Below are 22,231 nucleotides of genomic sequence, written 5' to 3'. Positions count from 1 at the left end.
GAAACTATTATGGTGATTTTTGAAATCTACCCATAAAAATTGGTTAAAAACAGCATTTAAGTTGGAGGTAAAAATCGTGTTGGCTAGTGTAATTAATACTGCACTGAGACTAGTTTGCATACAAATATTTATCTTGTCAGGCCAATTAAAAACATAATCTTAGGCAATATGTTGCCATCTAAAAAAAAATATATCGAATGTGCTATTTTTCAATATGAGAACTGTGGATTACAGTTTGTACAGCAGTGCAAGTCTCATGATTTCTTATATTTTAGCTTGGGTGACCATAGTGACTTGAAATTGGTGACATGCATGATCTTAGTAATCAAAGGAAAAGGTAAGGGGATTTCAGCTTCTAGGAGTATTCTTCTTCTTTTGATGCTGTCTCCTGTTGGAGGTTGGCGATCACCACGCTTTACTTCTCTCTCTCTCTCTGTCTTGGGCAAGATGAAAAAGATCCTCAGCTAATCTGCCAGTCCATTTGCAGACCTAGCCACATTTGCCAGTTTTCCAGCTTCATATAAGGTTCTAATGTTCCATATTCCTCTTTTTCCTAATGAAAGTTTTTGCCACCCGGGGATTCTTAGCACCCCTGTCCCATTTAAAGGATATCGGGGACTTGGAACCATCTCTCTTGTTGTATTAGCCATGGTGATTATTCTTGAGAAGCATAGTGCAGTAGTTTCCCCTTGCTTTCTGTACAACAGTACTTCAGCTGTATCTGTTGGATCGACTGTGCCTGAAGTAATCCGAAAGCGAGCCGGAATGAAATCTGGGATATATATATATATACATACATAAGTATTATTCAATTAATTTTACACCTTTTTTTTTTTTTTTTTTTTTTTGTAAGTCTTCACTGAGGTGCTGCTATTATCCCTCTTCCTCTAGGAGTATTACAGAAGATTTTGGTTTTTTTTTGGTTCTACACATTGCAATGCAAATGAGTTATGGGAATTTTTTTCAAGGACATGTGCAGAATGCTGCAAATGCATTCATTACTATTATGGAAATAGCACAAAAGAAAGAAAGCTGCCAAAATAAATGATGAATCTTACAATTTGATAGAGCAGGAGGAGGATATACATAGCAGGTATATAAGAGTGTCTGGAGATGTAGACTCAGACAACAAGTATAAGTCAACCTGTAATGAGGTAACAGAAAGGGTTAGATTGGCACAAGCCAAGTATGAGGAGTCCTTAGTGAAAAAAAGAGCTGACAAGTTAGGTAACATTTAGAGCTGACAAGTTAGGTAACATTTGCAGTGTGCTAGATTTCAGGTGTGTTTCAGTTTTTTTAATTGAATTTTCCTATTCTGTGATTAATAGAAGTGAAAAGTAAATAACTAATTATCTTGTTGCCATTTAATTAATAATTAACTAATAATATATAAAAATTGTTTTCATTTCACTGTACATATCCCATCATGTAATATCTACTCACCTTTTTGTAATACTTTACTTGTTTCCTCCTGAATTTTAATAAAAGCTGAAATACGACACATATTTCGCAGATCTGTGATTTAATAAAACATATGAGGGGGATCATTTAATTCGTGCACTGGTGCAGGATCTTATCTTGTCATAATCTGAATCTGGAGTCCCCCAGGGTTCAGTGTTAGGTCCATTGCTGTTTTCTGTATTCATTAATGATATTGATGATGGTATATCAGGCTTAATATCCAAGTTTGCAGACAATATGAAAGTCAGCAGGGTTGTTAATGACACTAATGACAGTACACTGCTGCTGCTGCTGCAACAGGATCTAGAAAAGTTGAGCAGATGGGCTGGGAGGTGGCAACTGAAGTTTAACATTGACAGATGTAAAGTACTGCGTATGGGAAGCAGTAACCCCAGAGTAACGTATCAACTGTGTGGTACTACACTGACAGTGGTAGAAAGTGAAAAGGACCTGTGGGTAATTGTGCAGGCAGATATGAAGTTTTCTGAACAGTGTAGACGGTCTGCAAAAGTAGCTCATGGTGTCTTGCCAATGATATACAGGAATTTTTCTAGCAAAGATAAGGAGGTTATCCCCTTGTATAAGGCAATGTCAGGCCATACTTTGAGTATTGTATACAGGTCTGGAGGCCTCATTTTAAGAAGGATGTAGAGCTGTTGGAACGAGTACAGAGAAGGGCAACAAGATTAGTGAATGGAACAAAGGGTTGCTGTTACGAATAAAGGCATAAGTTTTGCAAATTACAGTGTTTGGAGACTAGGCATCTGCAATGTGATCTGATTGAGGTGTATAAAGTCTTGAAGAGCATGCTCAATGCTGATGGGATTCTTCCTCTTGCTCAGAATAATCGCCTGAGAGGGCATAAATTCAAATTGAGGAAGATGTGCGGAAGTTTGCCTTTAGCCAGCAGGTGGTTGATTGCTGGAACAAAATTCCATCTGTCATTGTAGAAGTTGATAGTGTAAACAGATTCAAGGCAGAATTCGACTAACATTTGGAGCGAGTGGATGGGTAAAATGAGAAGGGTGTGCGTGTGGTGTTTTTTTTTTTTTATTGGCTGATGCTATATAAACTTGTTTTCTTGCATCATGTGCCCATGCTAATGCTAATTTGTATGTTAATTAAAATTTTCTGTGGATTTCTCCTACTTGAAATACTCTCCCTTGAACTCTACACACTTTCACCACCATCGTACCCATGCATTAAATGCTCCTTACAAGCAGCCATTTTTCAAAAGATTGCAAAGCACTTCTGTTGTGAGGCACCTCCATAGCCAGGTGGGAAGGAGCAGCAGTGCGTAGCACACACTTCTTGATTAGACCGGGGTTCAAGCCCGTCACCACCAAATACTGAGGATGCGGAAAGGTCAGGGAATGACCACCGCATATCCCGGAGCAATATGGCCTTAGTTGCTAATGCTCCTAAAAACCAAATAACATAACAAACAAGCTTCTATTGTGGCTCTGCAAGCATCGTTGTGTTGAATGTGAAACACTTGCTTTTCAGAGCTTTCTTCAGACATGGAACAGGAAGAAGTCACATTGGGCGAAGTGCGGTGAATAGGGCGATGTGGCAGAACCTTGGCACCCATAACAGTGATCACTGCCTGCACAATATTAGCCATATGTGGCCTGATATTGTCTTCATGGAGAAACCACTTCACACTGGAAAGTTTGGTCACAGCGGAATATGGCCATCCTACCAAGACTCATTACCATATGTTTTATTCATCTCTTTAACTGTTTCCGATGTATTTAATCCCCATCTGATACAATAACAAATCACATATCGCTGTTCAATCTGTATGTCCGACATGACACTTTCTTCAAAACAATCATCGGTGACACACGGCTAAAAAAAAAAAAACTCTTCATGTAACACACTAGCTTGACAAGTACTGGCATGCACACACACACAGTCTGCTGCTCAGTAGCAATCAGGGAGAGCACCTTTACAGTTTTGGAAAGTTTGTGCAGTAAACATAAAATCTTGCACCAGTCCATGAATTAAATGATCACCTCTCGTACATAGCAAGACATACCTCAGATCATAGTGTGCTGTTAAAACTTTCATAATGTATTTCCCTTATTTACTCCTGGATTTATAACATTTGAAATATAATATGTATTTCAAGGTTCTGCTGTGATTAATGTAATAGGAAAATAGTAGTAATTCATGATTTTTACATACAGTGGATTCTGGTTATTTGGGCCACCAGTTAATTAGGGCAGCCGTTTATTTGGAGCAAATCTTAAAAAACAGAACTCAATTGAGAAAATAGCCAGGGTTTACTTTGCTTAATTGGGGCAGAAGACCGCAGCACTGAAGATTACCCTACAACTATAAAACAAAAACAATTAGCAGTCACCTATTTATTGGGCTTTTCTGTTAGTGCAATCTATCATAAACAGATAGTAAACTCAATCTTATTGAATTTGCGATAATACCGGCAGCTGGAATTCTATGGGTTATTATGGTGAAATGTGTTTACACTTCCATGGAACCTACAATCATATAAAAAATTTATTTTCAAAATCTTCTCTTCATTCCTATTTTTAAAGCTTCGTAACTTGTTGCTCCATTCTCACTTGCGCGTATAGTGTTACTTGCAATTTGTGTGCCGTGTTCTTTGTTATTGATTGCTTATCTTTTTACTGTTTTAAATTTTAACCCCCACCCACAAATGTCAGTGAACAGAAATGTCAACTAGTTAGTATGTACACATTACAGTATGTATTAATTATTCCGATTGTCACATACATTTTTCTGATTTTCACGTATCATTTAATTTTTTAATTGGTAAGGTAATAAAGGGTAAATTTGTGCCTAATATATCTTTACTTTTATAGCCTGTGGATAATATTCCTCCTGTTTTCGCTAATTAGAATCGCTGTTTAATAGAATTAAAATTCAATTCACAAAAGTTATCACAATGATCGGCGCTTACTACAAAATCGTATAGTGAACAGTACTTTACTATGGTGAGTCCATCGTAACGCGATTTGATTGTACAATGAACCAATTGTAAAGCTGGAATCCATTGTATTTTTAGCTATTTACGTGAAAATTCAGATAATTGGGGCAGCTGCTTAATTGGGCCAAAATGCACTAGTCCTGATGTGTCCCAAATAACCGGAATCAACTGTATTTAGTAAACTGGTAAAAAAAAAAAAAAAAAACAGGCTCATCAAAAAATGGTGTGTAAACCAAGGACATTTCATTTCTGTGCATCCTCCATATTGCCCATTTGCTCCTCAGATAGTGTATAGTAACAAATAATAACCTGTGCTTCAGTTGTAGTATATGGATAGCCTATGTGATATGTACAATAAATGTTTGTTCAGAAATGAAATTTCAGATTTCCTCGACAAATCTTTTTTAAAAAACTAATTATAAAATTTCGTTGAAATCTTAACCTTGGGAATTAGGTTTATGTGCTGGTGAACCGAAACAGTGAAGACAATAGGCACTTTATGCATATATGTGAATGTGCCTAAAAATAGGGACAGGAATTCTATTTGTACACAACTTTTGAGAAGAAGAGTAAATCATATAGGCCTCTTATGTAAAAAATGGTTGAATCTTTGATAACCCAGCTGAAGTTACTCTTGTACCGAACAAATGCATCATTTGTTACAGATGAACACCCATTCAGTCCAGGGAAACTATAAACAGAGAATTAGAATACAGGTAACGCTTGTGTAACACAGTAGTTAGGTTCCTATAAAATCTCGTGTAGTGCGAAACCATGTTATACGAAACTAAAAATCAGTACAAAGGGGGGGGGGGGTTACATTCCAAAAGCTAACAAAAATACACCATTTTTTTTATAGCTATCGGAAACTTAATTTCTATTAAAATGGTAATAACTGAACAAATGTCTTTTCAGAATATCTTCATCTTCTGTTTGATAGATCATCATCTTCATCTTTTCTTCATCTTTTGCTTGATAGATCTTTGCAAATATCATGGTATGGAGCTAAGCATTTTTTATTCTCCCTTTTGAACTTTGTGCTCCTTTTGGTCGAAGGATTTGCATTCTGAAAATAAGATTCTAATTGCTCAGCTAAGTTTATGCTTTCCTGTATGCTTTTAATGTAAAATTGTAATTTCAGAATTTTCATCTGCACATTTTCATCTGCACTGTCCATACATTTTTCCAATGCACATTTAATGTTGATGGTTTTACTTCTTTGAGCGATAAAGCTATGATTCCAATACAATTCACAATTTCAAAAACGTTTCCATGCCTACATCACTTCAATAGATTTGGAATCAATTTTTTCCAAAATTCATTGTAACGATTTTTTGAAGTAATGAGTTTTAAAGATAGATATAATAACTTGATCTAATGGCTGAATTAAAGAAGTTGTATTAAGTGGTAGGAACATTACTTCAACGTTTTGGATGACTTGAATCTTTTGGATGGATGGCCTAGCGCGTTATCCAATAGTAATAAAACTTTGAAATCTAAATTTTTCCACTTCAAATAATTTAGAAACCATTCTTTAAATACTCAGGTAGTTACTCAAGCTTTTTTATTTGCTTTCCATTTTTATTTACACCTATCATTTCATGAGGATTAAAGCATATATAAACTAGCATAGGTTTATTATGCAATATCCTGATACGTTACTTACACAATCTTTTGATGCCTTAAAACCATGGTGAAGGCTTCTCGTTTTTTGAAATAAACATTCTCTTAAACATTTTTTCCCACCGGAGACGTGTCTCATTGGCATTGAAAACCTGATGTGGTGTGTGTCTGTTCTTCAATAATTTTTTAAAATTCCTCTGCATACTTCTTGGCAGCTTCATTATCAGCCGTTATACTTTCCCCCGAATTTTTATGTGATGTAATGAGAAGCAGTTTTTAAATCTCTCAAACCAACCTTTACTGGCAAACAACTCCAGGTTAACAGAAGATTTTCCATTTTCTTTCAACTGGTTATAAATTTTAATGCATTTTGTTTAATTACATTGCCATCTAATGGGATCCATTTTTAGGGTCCGTAGTCTAACGAAGGATCCTTACAATGTCAATCGGTTTTCTGTCTGTCTGTCCGTCTGTCACAGCAATATATCTCTGGAACCACTCAACCTATTGACTTGAAATTTCACATAGGTTTGTACATCATGTGGGCCAATATAGCGCCATATCGATCATTGTTGAAAAATTTGTCCGAGAAATGGGGAGTAAAATGTGGGGGAGGGACAAAAATGTCGACAACCTATAGCTTATTATACACTGTTGGAAAAAGCTCAACGAGTAGGTTTAAAATATTTTTAAAATTAAAAATGGTGGCACCAGACAGGAAAATGAATAATTTTCATATTCCCCCCTCTATTTCTGTTGCTAATGGAGCTAAAAATTTTAAAATCTCGTTGGCTATGTGTTATTCGATGCTTAACAAGGGAAAACTATTCCGATTGAAATCTATCATCTACTTTTTGTGTTAAAATTAAAAAACCAATTTTTTATTGCACTTCGATAGCACGCTTCTTTGTACTAAGTAACTCTCCTTTTGGTGACAGAAAGGTTGCTAAATAGTTAATAATTCTATAAAGGTCATTTATAAATTTTCTGATGAGAAGTATTTTTTAACAATTTTCAAAGCTAGAGTGGCAAGGATGTACTCAGAAAGCCAGTGTTTGAGGCAGCAGTGGTGGGTAGGTGCCTGTGCAGAGTCTTGCACAGCCTGCAAGAGTCTTCAAAGCTAGAGTTGTCTTATCTGCCAGTCACTTCTGCCCCAAGACTTTAATCGCTTCTCCCACATTTGTCATTCACAACAATTGGAAAGACTCAAATAGACAAAGTTTTTGTTAGTTCCTCAATTTTAGGCCAAGCCGGGCTACTAGAAACTTTTTTCAGTTACCATAAAGCTCTATTTGAGATACTACACTAACGACCATTCGTGACTACGGAACCTTCATCCTGAGTGCCCGGCACTGAAATAGTTGACCGATTTATTTACTGATATCATCAGTCCAAATACTAAGTGCTTTTTCCATTTTCTCAATTATTGGTGCTTGGGGACGATGGGTTTTTATATTTGTGGAAATGAAAGATCCTGCAACAACAGCAGTTATAATTTTCTGTTCATTTTTCTTTATGATCTAGATTGTTGCTTCATTTAAATTTAAACTTTTTGCAACGTATGATACCTTTTCCCCCTTTTTTAAAACAATCCAAAATTTGTCTTTGATTCTAGAGAAATCAAGTTTCTTTTGAGTGGTGCTTTTTTACTTTCCTTAAGCATAATTTAGGGCTGGAAATAAATAACCTCTGTGTTTCCCTCTTCATGTAGGTAACCATCCAGCTAACTTGAATTTTCCCAAACTGTAAGTCTGAATTCCTTATTCCAGTAATTATTAGCTCACTGGCTAAAAGATACTATATTTATGATATCCTCTACTCATTCTTTGATGAGCTCATGGACGGTGAATTTACCCATAGTTATTTGCAACAAGTTGATCCAGTTGCACAATTCAAATGTGAAACCATAACTATTTTGAGAGAAGCCTTCCAGTATACAGTAATAACTTTGAAGGCAGAAGCAATTCAGCGTGTTCCCATTTATTGGCTCACTGCTATTGATATGCTTTCCCCAGTTTTTTTTTTTTTTTTTTTAATTCCTTTCTGTATAGTAGTCATTGCAGTTTGTGTGTGTGTGTATATATTTAACATGCCATCAGTTTCATTAGAGAGCATTGTAATACTGAAGATGTTTAGTTTAATTGAATAATTTTTTATATCCTTTTTAATAGTATGTGGAAAAAAGGCAAGCATAGTACATTAAGTGTGAACATTTTCAAGTAACATATAAATCATTCCTTACAAACACTGGGGAGAAAGAAAGAAAAAAAAGAGAGAGAGAGAATACTGAAAAATCAATTGCTATCTAAATATGAAAAACAGTTGCCTGTTTTCCTGTTTAGGACTGGTCCTGTGGGAAGCACTATAATGAGAGTGAACTGTAGTTTTAGATCTTTGTTAATGTTGTGTTATAATCCTTCCATGTAAACTTAACAGCACGTGGTAGGTGCAAAATTTTGGTAGACTTTTTATTTACTGTTATCGTTAGGTTTAACTTTGGCTAATGCCTTCACTAAAATGTTCTAAAATATTTCTGTAGATGTGATTGTCATTTCCTACTCTGCTGTTTAAGTATCCAACCAATACTATTTTTTCATTTTTTTTTTCATTAGTTTCTATTTTGATTTCAAAGATATTGAAGAACTTCCATTTCATTTCCTTTTGATTCTTCAGTTGTGCAATTGCACAGACAGACAAATATCACCTGGCTTTCCATTTTAAATTTTGCTTGCATAACTTCACATAACCTGATAATGCTCCCCAGTCAGTTAAAATTTCTTCTAGAACAGTTCTAAAAGCAATTTTTGTGCCTTTCTTGTACTGTATCTTGCTTTCAGAATAAATTGATTTAGATCTCTGAGCACATCAGGAACCTGGATGATGCCCCAATTGGTATGTTTTTTTAATTGTTTTGTCCTACCATGGTGATAAAGTTTTAGCTCATAATTTATCTGGTTTGGTCAGCTTAGTCCCATATTGGACCCTATCCTCATTGATTCTGCAGTTGTATACCTGGCTTCTTACTAACCAGTTGCACCACGAGGAGGTGAGAGGTAGACATTGGGTTCCCCACAAGCCTAGTTTAAGAGATGTGGGGGATCTCTTTCTGGTTAGATAAAAGTCAAGCTGTCAGTAATCCTGAAAGTTACTGAAGGGGCTGTATATATAAATGTAACTAGCTTCCCAAATTTTCTCAAATCCAACTTTATAATATTGTATGTTTGTTTCAGTAATTAGTGTGTGTTTTTATATATATATATATATATATACATTTGTACATACATACATACACAGGGTGTTTATGAATGGTGAGAACACTTTCAGTGATTTATTGCACAAAGACTAGGACAGATATCAGTGTCATATACATACCTTGTGAAAGAGAAAATTCAAAGTTTTTTTTTTTTTTTTTTACATCACATCACTTCACAACGATTCAATGTGAGAACCACATGTGACACAGGAAATGTCCACACGGTAATCAAACCCTTGACATACCCTGTCCAGCATATCCTGTGTGACCGTGGCGGTAGCTTCTTCGATTCTCCACTTTAGTTCCTGGATGTCATGTGGCAAATGTGGTACATAAACATGATCCTTTATGTAGCCCCACAAGAAGAAATCACATGGAGTTAAGTCCGGTGATCTTGGCAGCCATTTCAAGAAACATTCGTCCCTTTCTCCAGCATGTCTGATCCAGTGCTTGTATAGCTCGGTGTTAAGGTTGTCCCGAACGTCATTATGGAAGTGCAGAGGAGCCCCGTCTTGCTGGTAAATAAAGTCAGCACTATCTTCCTGAACTTGAGGCATCAACCATTGCTGCAGCATATCGAGGTAGGATTGCCCAGTTACAGTGGCCTCGACAAAGAAGAAAGGTCTGTACAGTTTTTGGCGTGATGAGATGCAGAAAACATTCACCTTTGGTGAATCATGCTCATATTCAATTATCTCTTCAGGTTTCTGGGTGCCCCAGATCCGACAGTTGTTTTCTGTTGACCTTCCCATTGGTGTGAAATGTGGCCTCATCGCTAAACACTACGCGATTAAAGAAGTTGTCGTGTTCTCCTGTCAGTCCTTGCAGTTCACAACAAAATTGGAAGCGCTTCTCTTTGTCATCTTTCTTTAACATATACACCAACTGCAATTTATACGGCTTCACAGAAATTTTTTTACGAAGAACTTTCCATGCTGTCGGGGCTGGCTTTTGCAGCTCACATGATGCTCTCTGCACTGATTTATTGGGGCTCCTTGTGAATGTCTCTCTCACTCGTTCCACATTATCAATAGTAACACTAGGCCGGCCACTGCTCTTTCCCAAACACAAGCAACCCGTGTTTACAAATTGCTTATGCCACTTGTAAATAGCCTTCCTGGCTCTTTACCGTACACACTTCAGAATTTCCTTTGAATGTCTGTTGCACACTTGTTCTTATCAAACAGTAGCACACAAAATGCCTTCTCGTGAGCGGAAGCCTTCATCTTTCAACAAGGCTGTGTGTGTGGTAGAGGTATGACAGGTAATGCCAACTGGTGGTGAATGATGGAACTACACTCCTTGGCAGTAACAACTGGGAAACTTTCATGTTTTCTCTTTCACATGGTATAAATAAGTAAATGGTATCTCTCTTACTCCATGTACAATAAATTATTGAAAGTGTTCCCACCATTTATAAATACCCTGTATATATGATTTATTTTCCATGGAAATTTTTCATTGGTGACTATTGATCCCTTTCTCCTTCCAACTAAAATTCATAGTTATACTATTATTAAACCATTTGGAAGTAGGCAAGTGAACTGTTCCCCCTCACATAAAAACCAATTTGATTCTATAATAGTTTACAAAAAATAAGGAATGAAGCACTTAGTCATGAATGTCTAAAGGAAACTTTAAGTATATGTTTTGATGCTTTCCTCAGGGGCTCACATCTGGTGAGTATGGGCTTGGCACACCCAGGGTCCTGAGCTGGATATCATCATTCTTCTCTTTCTTGGTGATTCCCTTCTACTTTTGACTCTCTCTCTCTCTCACTCTCACTCAGGGTTACTTGGGAACTTTTTTTTTTTCCTGGTGCAGCATAAGCCTCAGGCTTCCTTGCATCATATGAATATTAATAGAATATTAATAATAAATAGCTACATTGGGCACTGTAACAGGGAAATAAAAAAAAATGCAAAATTTCACAAAATATAGTTCGGAAAGTTCACTTAAAATGGATCTTATATGACACTTTCCTTGCTCTCTGACTTGAACTACCAAAATCCAGAGTATCAGTTCTCGACTACTTAATATATAGACATATATCAAGAAACCTCCAGTGTATACCAAGTTGGCTAAGAAAGACTATCTTCCATGACATTGTAATAGTTTTGCCACTTATTTAGGGTAACGCGTGTTTGAGTCCTGTTGGAATTTTGTTGGAGATTGGAGGAATTAGAGGTCTCCCAATCATAGCTATAGTTAGCTGATCCCATTCAGGCAGAGGTTGGTCCCCTCCTTGCCAAGTTATTTTAGGTTTTTCAGCCTGTATGACATGCAAATAAACTGTGAGAATGTACACATGTACAGTCTTCATACACATAGTGCAATATCGTCTTAGACTCTTATGTGCTATACACTGAGTGATCACAGAATTATGACCACCCCTATGAAAATTGAATGCGACCCATTGACCACGTGAGGTATGAGAGTGTGGAGTTAGTCGACCTACGTAGCATAGATAAGGTGTCAGTGGTTCAGTAGGTAGTAAAATTCCGAGCGTGATGGGTAAAAGGAAGGATTTATCGGACTTGAATAAAGAACAGATTGTGGGTGCTCGACTAGCTGGTGCCTCGATTTCCCAAACAGCTGAACTGGTGGAATGTTCGAGAGCTGCCATAGTTAAAGTGTACCAGGACTGGTGTCAAAATGGTCAAACAACGACCTAACAGCAAAACTGCAAATGGCAGTGAAAGGTTGATGTTAGAGGTGAGCGCTGGGTCCGATGACTCGTACAGGCAAACAGGTGCAGTACTGTTGAAGAGTTGACTACCCAATACAACATGAGCCAACCCAGAACAATATCTGGCGTGACCAGCAGACGACCCCTATGCATCCTCTCCTAACCAAAGCTCATCGACGTAAAAGACTCGCCTAGTGCAAAGAGCATGCAAGTTGGACGTTAGAAGACTGGAAGAAGGTGTGCTGGTTGGATGAGTCACGTTATTTACTCCACACCCTGGATAGCCGTGTATGGATTTGGCATCAACAACATGAGGCTCTTCATTCATCATGCATGGTATCAAAAGTGCAGGCTGGTGGAGGTGGTTGTATGGTGTGGGGTATGTTTCACTGGCCAGAACTTGGACCCCTGGTGCATGTGGAACAACGTATCACTGGTCTCCGCTATCATCAACTGCTTGCTGACTGTGTACACCCCTCTATGTTACACATTTTTCCCGAATGGCGATGGTGTCTTCCAAGATGACAATGCACCGAGCCATTGGGCACTTGTTGTGCAGGAATGGTTTGAGGAACACAGTTCTGACTTCCAGCATATTGATTGGCCTCCGAACTCCTCCAATATCAATCCCACAGAGCACTTATGGGATACTATGGAAAGGCATATGAGGCATCTGGATACACCAATCACCTCCATACTTGCATTGCTGACCGCATTACACACAGCTTGGTTGGCCATACCTCCTGAATGCTTCCTACATCTTGTTGAATCAATGCCACGTCTGATAGCTGCTGTACTGAAGACAAAAGGACGACCTACGAAGTATTAGGTAAGTGGTCATAATTCAGTGATCACTCAGTGTATGTAAAAAACAGCAACAAATTAGGAGACCAAGTTAATTATGTGATGCTGCCCAGGCAGAAAATTTTTGGTTGAAGGTTGTTTTCCCTGGGGTGAATCATCATAATAGAAGCTGAAATATCTAGTTGTCTTCAGATATTCAACACGAAGTATTTTTTCCTTTGTTTACTGTAAGTTATTACAGAATTAAATTCTCTAAATGGAACAAGCAGACTAGGGACAAGAGAAGCTCTCCTAGGTATGAACTTGTTACAAAAATGTAGAGAACACCAGAAGACAGTGTTCATCTGCTTCATAGACTTTGAAAAGGCTTTCGATTGGGTATAACATCTAAAGCTTTTAGAAGCACTTAAAAAGCTAGACCTTGAGGGATGGGACATCAGACTCATCAAAGAAATCTACTGGAATCAAACAGCCACTGTGTGTTGAAGAGAGTGAAACCGATGAGATCAGTATAAAAAAGAGGGGTAAGGCAGGATTGCATTCTCTCTCCCGTACTGTTTAACATCAATTCTGAAGTTATTTTCCAAAATGCATTGTGGGAAAGGAAAGAAGGAATTAAAATAAATGGTCAGCTGATAAATAACATGATACGCTGACGATACTGTTATATTCACAGAAAATATAGAAGATTTCAATTGCTTTTGGACTGTATTAACAACAAATGTAATGATATGGGTCTAATAATCAATGTCAACAAGACCAAATACATGATTGTGAGTAAATCTCCAGTAAGTCAAGTCCAGCTATTATTGAATGGAGCTCCAATAGATAGTGACTCATTTTAAATACCTTAGTAGTTGGCTGAATGTTGATCCAAAAGCAGAAATAAAAGCAAGAATAGAGGTTGCGAGAAATGCCTTTACAAAATACAGAACAACACTGTGTCACAAAGCTCTAGATCTGTCAATCAGACTGAAATTAGATGTTGTGTGTGGTCCATACTATTATACGGAGTTGAAATGTTGACACTGAAAACATCGAGCATGAACAAAATAGAATCCTTCGAAATGTGAATCTACGGACGTGTGGTAAAAATATCTTGGTTACACAGAATCAACAACATTGGAGTCTTGAAAAGAGCAGGAAGAAAATGTGGATTGTTGAACTTAGTGAAAAGGAGGAAAACTGCCTACCTGGGACACATTCTTAGAAATGAGAAATATAAATTGCTTCAAGTAATAATAGAGGGGAAAGAGAGGAATGGGGAGGAGGAAACTTTCATCTGAAAAGCTGAAAAGCATCTGCAAATGGACCAGCAGATCGGCTGAGGATCTTTTTCATCTCGCCCAAGACTGAGAGAAGTACAGGGTGGTAATCGCCAACCTCCAATAGGAGACCGCATCAAAAGAAGAAAAAGTGGAACAAAGCTCTCACCTTTTTGCTTTTAAGTAGTTTAATTTCAGTTCATGTATTCCCTGAAGAACACACATGCATTTTATACTGTTATATTATATATATATATATAAAAGGTGATAAAAAATGTCTGTGTGGCATTTAGTACAAAAAGATACATCTGTTCTTGTGCTATTCATTCCAAATGCCAGAGCAATTTTCAGAGGTCATTAGATTGAAGACAGTTTTTGATGTATATAGTTTTTTTGTCCTTTGGCTAATTCTGAATTGTATACAATAAACAAATTTCAGTAGAATAAAATTTTGGCATTACTTATGTGAAAGGTTTTGGGGAACAGGTGAGGGAGGCATAATTGTTTTAATGAGCAATGTATTCTGAATTCATGGTATAAATGTGGAAGAGGTAAATTAATTGATACCCAGTTTAAGTTTGGTTGTTTTGTCAGCTTTCTTCCCAGTTGCAAAAAATCTCATTTTTAGAAATAGAAGTCTGCAGTTTTTGAAAATAGAATTCAGCAACTATTTATTTGTTCTGAACATGATTCCCACATTTCAAATTTTGATTTAATTTCATATTCAGTATAACAATATTATTGAGGAAAAAAAAACACAGTAGAATTTGTTAAAAAAAAAAAAAAATTCACTGTTTTATTCTGGCCTTTGATCATTTTATTTGACCTGTTCACTCATAAAATGCTGCTTTTCTATGTTGTTTTTAGATGTAAAAATTTGATCCCAGTCCCAATTTGGGAAACAAATGTATAACTTTTTGAACAGATATAATTAACTTTAGTTACTTTTTTAAATATTTGTATACAGTTGCTAATTTTTAAAACATAATAGTTTGCAAATTTTGAAGTTACTTGATGTATAAAATCAGAAGTTCTTGTTTCATTTAAAACTATACTTATTATACACTTAGGAAGATATATGAGAAGAGGTTAAATTGTGTATATTTGCATTGTGTTCTACAACATATTTTACTTACAAATATTGTTTTAAATGTGCAAAGGAAATAGTGACATCAGAAGACTTGCATGAAGGCTCCAACAGTCAACTGAGAACAAGGTGGGAGTTAGGAATCTGAAGAGTAGTTTTAAAAGTAATTTGTAATATATGTTCAAAATATTTATGTTTACTAGAAAGGGATGTTTATTTACCTTAAGGTTTTAATTGATAGTAGCACTAGAATGAGTAGGAATTTTAATTAAGCAAATTGATTTTATATTTTCCTGTAAGTGTGTAGAATTGTATGTTTGTAATTTTTTTTAATTCTAAGAATATGTTTTATTTATTTAATTTCTTATAGAGTAGCTTCTGCTTGAAGTACAGATACCTTTTCTTTTTGCTGCTGAAGATAGCCCTAGAAGGTTGAATGACTTCAGTTAGGAATTCAAGGTGACCTCATTTTCAAGATAATAGAATACAGAAACCTTTTTTATTCTGTCTGATTTACTTTCAACTACAGTAATTTGTATATATCTATCTATATATATGTTTTCTACTCGTAGTTTATTTTGTTAACTTATCCTGAGATTTAGGATTTTTAAATACTACTAATTAAAAATATGTTTATATTATAAATCTGAAACAGATTACATAATTTAATAAGTATTAGCCTTACAATTTTGTGACCAAATTAATTTGCTGAGAAAATACTTTTACATTTTCATGTGAAAAAAATGGTTTCTGATGTAAGAATTTTTTTTTTTTTCCTTTTTTTTTTTTAAGTTGATTTTGAGGTTTCTGAAATAAAATGGGGGATTAAAAATAGTTTCAGTTATGTGTTCTATTATTTTTGTCAACTTACACTATGTAACAAATTTTCAAAAAAAAAAAAAAAAAAAGAAGAAAAAGGTTCTGTTTATCTGAATTCCTTGGTGTTTCTTTAGCATACCCCAATCGGAATTCATTTTGCATCCCAATTTGTGGGTATGCTAAAGAATTCAGCTACGCTGATTCTGAATATGGCCTTAATTTTGCGTGGATTAAAGGTTTGCCCAGAAATGAAATAAAAGTAAATATTCAATCATACAATATTAAATTTATTAATAAATTCTGATTAGAGTTACTACAAGTAAATAACAAGATAAAAAAAAGGATATCATAGATTGAAAAATACTTACTCTCTTTGGGTGAATCAAAAAAAAAAAAAATTCCTTAAAAAAATATACATTTGCCTTTTGTGTTCATATCTGGTCCTTGGTTCAGCATGATCATGCTGAACCAAGGACAAGATATAATCACCCATCATAGCTGCATCCTGCCTTCCTTGGTACCTCTTCTCTCCATTGATTTAATATCCTGATGGGATCTCTTTTTCTCCATGATCTTCACCAACACTGTTCTAATTTGATCTGGATGAGAGTAAAGTGGAGCTTGATTGACATCCTGAGTCCTATTTTTCTGTAATTTTTAATCAAATTGTTAACTATTTCTTTGTGATTTTCACTCCTGATGTTACCAAGAAGGCCATTGATTAAAGTCAAAATGACCACCAGGCATTTCTTTCAGCAACAATTAGTCTTCCAGTTCTTGTGAAGCCAATTACTGCTTAACTTGCGGACCAATAAATATACCACCTTTTCTTTTGCAATGGAAGCAAATCAATGTTTCTTGACACCAACATATTGTTTATTACATTGTGTGCACCATGCTGTAACTCAATTCTGGCAGACTTATTTTCTTTAACTGTAGTGCTGATCTACTGCCCTGCAGTTCCAGAAGCAGAGAAAGCAAAGGAATTTACAGAAACATTTGCAGACCCAGAAAGAACTCCTGCATCTTTTAGTCTCCACGTACATCCCATTTATATTGGTTATACTTGATCTTCTCTTGCACATTTCTGTAGTCTTCTTTAATATGAATAGAGTGCACAACAGGAATCAATGGGTGTATATTTTTTGTTGTGAAGCAATACAGCTTTCAGACTTTTACCTGAACTGTGAAACGACTGCACTCTTCTGGATTGTGACTACCAATTTTTTCACAGACTACTCAAATCAGAATGCACTGGGATTCTGCAAAAGTGTAAAAACTTGCATAAGTGACTTTTTTCCCCCCCTGTATATGGTATAGTCTTGCAGCTGGGATCCAGTACATTTAATTCTGTTAAATGAGATGTCATGAGCTCTTCACTGTATTTGATTAAGCCCAAGTACCTCACTGAGTTCCCAGTTATCCTGTTTGCCAGATTTTCATCCAGTTCTCAACACTTACTCTGGTAGGCAGATTGGAAATTGGCAAGTCTTCATTGTGTTCCACCGGAGCAATAGAGGATGGTATGTTGGGATATACTACACGTTTTGATCTGTAAGTGTGATACAAAAGTACCGTATATTACAGCTCATAAGTCAACATTTGAAACACTAAAAAATCATCTTAAATATGAAGATTGACTTATATGCCGAGTTTAAAAACCTAAGCTTGGATTAAAGACACCTGCTTAGGATGAGAAAGACAAATTAATACACGAATCCAATATATTTACAATTTATTACACACACACACACACACACACACACACACACACACACACACAGGGTGATTCACTACCAGTGCGACAAACTTGCAGGAGGTGTAGGGGGCACAAAGACGAATCGGAATTACATAGCATTGCAGGGTTCGAAATGCCTTGGTCATGCGGTAGAGGACGTTGAACGGGAGGTCGCGTGAACAGCGATCCCGCTGGAAGTCAGCATTTGCGAACCGTTTCTGTTGAAGAAACCAAGTAGCAAAAGTCCTCCGGAGTGGATAATCCACAGGCTCCAATGATTGGACGTGTTGAAGATGGTATGAACTCATTTGGTTTGTTGACAGTATCCTCCATACAGTGGATTGGGAAATACCCAGTCGTTGGCCTATCACTCAAGTGCTCGTACTCGGATTGCCTTCTGCAAGACGTAGGACATTCTCCTCATTGTCTGGCATCCTCGTTGTTCGTTCTCGATTCATGGTACCTCTCGTGAAACAACCAGTCTCACGTAACCTTCTGTGCACACGTGCGAAAATCGTATGATGAGGAGCAAGCCTGTGCGGGAAACGTTCCTGGTACAAGCGCAGAGCGGCGTGTCCGTTACAGTCCGCAGCTCCATACGCGAGGTGCATGTCGGCCAGTTCAACGTTTGAATACTCGTCCATCCTACTGCCTCGGGAACCGGTTCGCAAATGCTGACTTCCAGCGGGATCGCTGTTCACACAACCTCCCGTTCAATGTCCTCTACCGCATGACGAAGGCAATTTGGACCCTGCAATGCTATGTGATTCCGATTCGTCTTTGTGCTCCCTACACCTCCTGCAAGTTTGTCGCACTGGTAGTGAATCACCCTGTATATATATATAAAATGTTCTTAGTCTACTTTTTGAGATTGCCAATTTCTTATAGCAATATAGAGGCACTGTTTACAGAGAAACCAATTTGCAGAATCTTACTAAACTGGGCTGGCTCAGTTACAATATCCCATGTATTCAGTAAGGGCAAAGCCACATTTTCACCCACGTCTGAGGCTTTGGTTTTGTGACCTGCATATGGGAGTACTCTATATTTCCTACAGCTTTATTTATTATTGTGCAGTGTAATAAAAATGTCAATGTAAATTTTTTTAAAGAAGAGCAGAAACAACTGAATTGAAAAGTAGACAGTGATTCTTAATGCAGATTTAATGTAACACATATTAACAAGTTCTGAAAGATGACTGTAAAAGGGAAGGTGGACTTTTACATTGAAGATATATTAAGCAGAAAATTTTCATGGAATGAAATAGAAGATGAAATACATCAAGTCAACTTATATGCTGGAATGTATGGTAACAGTCATCATGATGGTTTAAGGCCTTTCTTCATATTCCCAAGGGTAAAAGACTTATACTGACAACCACCATGCAACCTTCACTTGAATGTTGACCTGCAACTAAGGATGCACTGATTAATTGGTACATAATCGGTAATCGTCTCTTTGCCCTTTGTGCATTTAAACACTTGGACCTGATGAACCATTCAGCGCAGTCTCCAATATTGTTGGACTGCCCTTTGGTGAAAAGATATGCACTAATTTCAGAGGGTTAATTTGGAGGTTGAATGCATTAAGGTAGTAGTAGTGGTAGTAGTGGCATGTGATGCAAGAAAGCAAATGTATGAGCTTATGCAGCATCAGCCAAAAAAAAAAAAAAAAAATCACCCCATTCCCTCCAAATGCCTGTCCAGTTCCTCCTTAAATTTATTCAACCTATCAACTTCCACAACGACAGATGGAAGTTTGTTCCAGCAATTAACCACCCGCTGGCTAAAGGCAAATTTCCGCACATCTATTCTACATCTGTCCTTTCGTAATTTGAATTTATGCCCCCTTAGGTTCGTAATCTGAACAAGTGGAAGGATCCCATCAGAATTCAGCGTGCTGAACCCATTCAAGGCCTTATACACCTCAATCAGATCACCGCGCAGGTGCCTAGTCTCCAGCCACTGCAATTTGCAGAACTTAAGCCTCTCTTGATAAGAGGATCCCCTCACCTCACCAATTCTTCATTCCCCTCACCAATCTTGTTGCCCTTCTCTGTACACGCTCAAGTAAATCTACATCCTTCCTAAAATGAGGCCTCCAGACCTGTACGCAGTACTCAAGGCGTGGCCTGACCATTGCCTTATACAGAGGGATAATCACCTCCTTTTCCCTGCTAGCAAAATTCCTATATATCATTGACAAATCCCCATGACCTGCCCTGGCAGCCTGTCTGCATTGCTCAGAAAACTTCATATCTGCCTGCACAATTACTCCTAGGTCTTTTTCATTTTCTACCACCTTAAGTGTAGTACCACACAGTTGGTACGTTTCTCTGGGGTTACTTCTACCCATATGCATTACATTGAATTTGTCAAGGTTAAACTTCAGTTGCCACTTCTTAGCCCATCTGCCCAAATTATCTAGATCCTGTTGCAGTAGCACACTGCCATTACTGTCATTAACAACCCATCTGCAAACTTCGACATTAAGTCTGATATACCTTCATCAATATCATTGATAAATATACAAAACAACAGTGGACCCAACACCGAACCCTGTGGAACTCCACTAATAACATTAGTCCAAGAAGAGCAGCACCCATTGATTACTACCCTCTGTCTTCTCACACTTACCCTTAGCAACTTACCCTTTTAAGGGTAAGTTACCTGTAGCAACTTACCCTTAATACCATTCTGCTCCAATTTGTACAATAGTCTTCCATGCGCAACAGTGTCAAAAGCTTTCCTGAAATCCAAATATATGATATGAAAATTATTTTTTGCATCCAGTTCCTTTGTAACCACATCATAATATCCTATCAAATTTGTCAGACAAGACTTTCCCTTAACAAACCCATGCTGTGTCTGAATTATTGCTGCAGTCCTGTCTAGATGATCCTGCAATGCATCTTTAACCAGCGACTTCATTATTTTACCCGGAACAGAAGTTAAACTAACTGGTCTGTAATAATTACTCATGTCACCCTTCGATCCCCCTTTGTTAATTGGGGATACATTTGCACATCTCCAGTCCATGGGAACCTCCCCTGAGTCCAAGGATGCTCTCATAATTATGGCTAAGGGTTTGCTTAGTTGCTTTGCCGCCTCCTTTAATATAACTGGATAGATCCCATCCACCCCAGGTGCTTTTCTTACGTTTAACTTCGACAATTTCTCTTCCACTTTGCTCTCAGTTATTACAAAATCATGAAGTATCCTGCTACAATTTGATAACCTTCTGCCATTTTCAACCTTAATAATTCCTCACGTGTGAAGTCAGCTATGTCCTGTAGTTTCCTGTTGATTTGCTGTGTGGCTTATACCGTGTTGGATGATGATATCCTAGTAAGCAGCCTGACATCCTCAGCATGTGTGACCCAATTGTCCTTGTTGGCCACAAATGGTACCATGATTGCTATGAAGAGAATGCCAGACAGTACCCTCCCTTGAGACACACCAGCAGTTATATGATGCATGAAGTTCATTGTTCCGATTTTGGTTTTTAGCACAAGGGTCCTCTTGGAGAGGAGTGATTTTAGCAACCAGAGAACATCGCTGCATAAATTGAAGTAGCTTTCTAAGAGATGTAGGAGTTTGGTAAATAGATGGCATCAAATGCAGAATGGCTGTCAAGATATACAACTGACAGCTCCTGTCTTTGTGCTAAGGCTTCTAAGATGTGCAGTGTGGTTGTTGCAAGATTAGTTACAGTTGATTTTCCTGAGATCCCATAGAGTATTTACTGAGGATAGTTACAGAGAATTTGGTGAGTGATGGACAGTAGTAGTGCTTTCTCCAGCATTTTTAGAAATACAGAGGTGCAAGTGATGGGCCTGTTGGTTTAAGAGAGTGACCCATATCATCATAAGTACTTGTTACCAGTGTGGGCTTTCTGTCCATAGGGTGACTTAGAACTCACTGGAATGCTATTGGAATCAAACCAACACCACTGCACTCCTGTACATGGATCACTGTCTTGTTGAAATATGATTTGGTTGTCTGGGAAGATGGTACATAAACGATCGCATGTGGTCAGAAATGATATGATTGTACAAATGTCCAGCAAGGTACTGATCGATAGGTATAAGGCAGCCATTGCTCCCATCCAAATATGCCCCACACCATTAAACTTCCTCTTGTGATCTGTACAGCTGGATTCGAATGCTTTGTGTTAACTTTGCCATACCATCACCTGTCTGTCTGCATTTTGCAGCTGGAAGCATGATCCGTTGGACCAACTAACTCGTATCCTGTGACAATATAGTGCTTTCTCCACCTGTAACTCTTGGAGAGATCTGGGTTCCATTCTCATATATGATTGAAGGAATTTCTATATCCTCTTCAACTGAGGCTGTAGTCACTGATCTCAGGATGAGGGTTTAAGGTATCCATGTGAGTTATTCAGCACTCGAGACATACAAATTGGCCTGTGAACACACTTCTACAGACATAATTACACCATGGCACAATACGGTCTAAGTCGCTGATGTGCCTAAAGCCTTATTATAACAATAGT

The 22,231-nt window shown here is 37.3% G+C and overlaps 1 protein-coding gene across 1 annotated transcript in view; it reads left to right on the top strand.

Annotated features, from left to right (window-relative positions):
* LOC150084134 (uncharacterized) overlaps nucleotides 1–15,661 on the top strand; it is a gene marked incomplete in the record, with an annotated part of 151,318 nt that extends 135,657 nt beyond the window's left edge. The window contains 1 exon segment of the mRNA XM_090375055.1: nucleotides 15,527–15,661.
* Nucleotides 15,662–22,231: the final 6,570 nt, after the last annotated feature.

The sequence above is a fragment of the Mastigoproctus giganteus genome, chromosome 6 (genome assembly GCF_048544385.1).
Source record: "Mastigoproctus giganteus isolate SK-2022 chromosome 6, ASM4854438v1, whole genome shotgun sequence".
Taxonomy (NCBI): Eukaryota; Metazoa; Arthropoda; class Arachnida; order Uropygi; family Thelyphonidae; genus Mastigoproctus; species Mastigoproctus giganteus.
The sequence above is the reverse complement of the archived record's forward strand: the minus strand, read 5'-3'. Positions and strand labels throughout refer to the sequence as shown.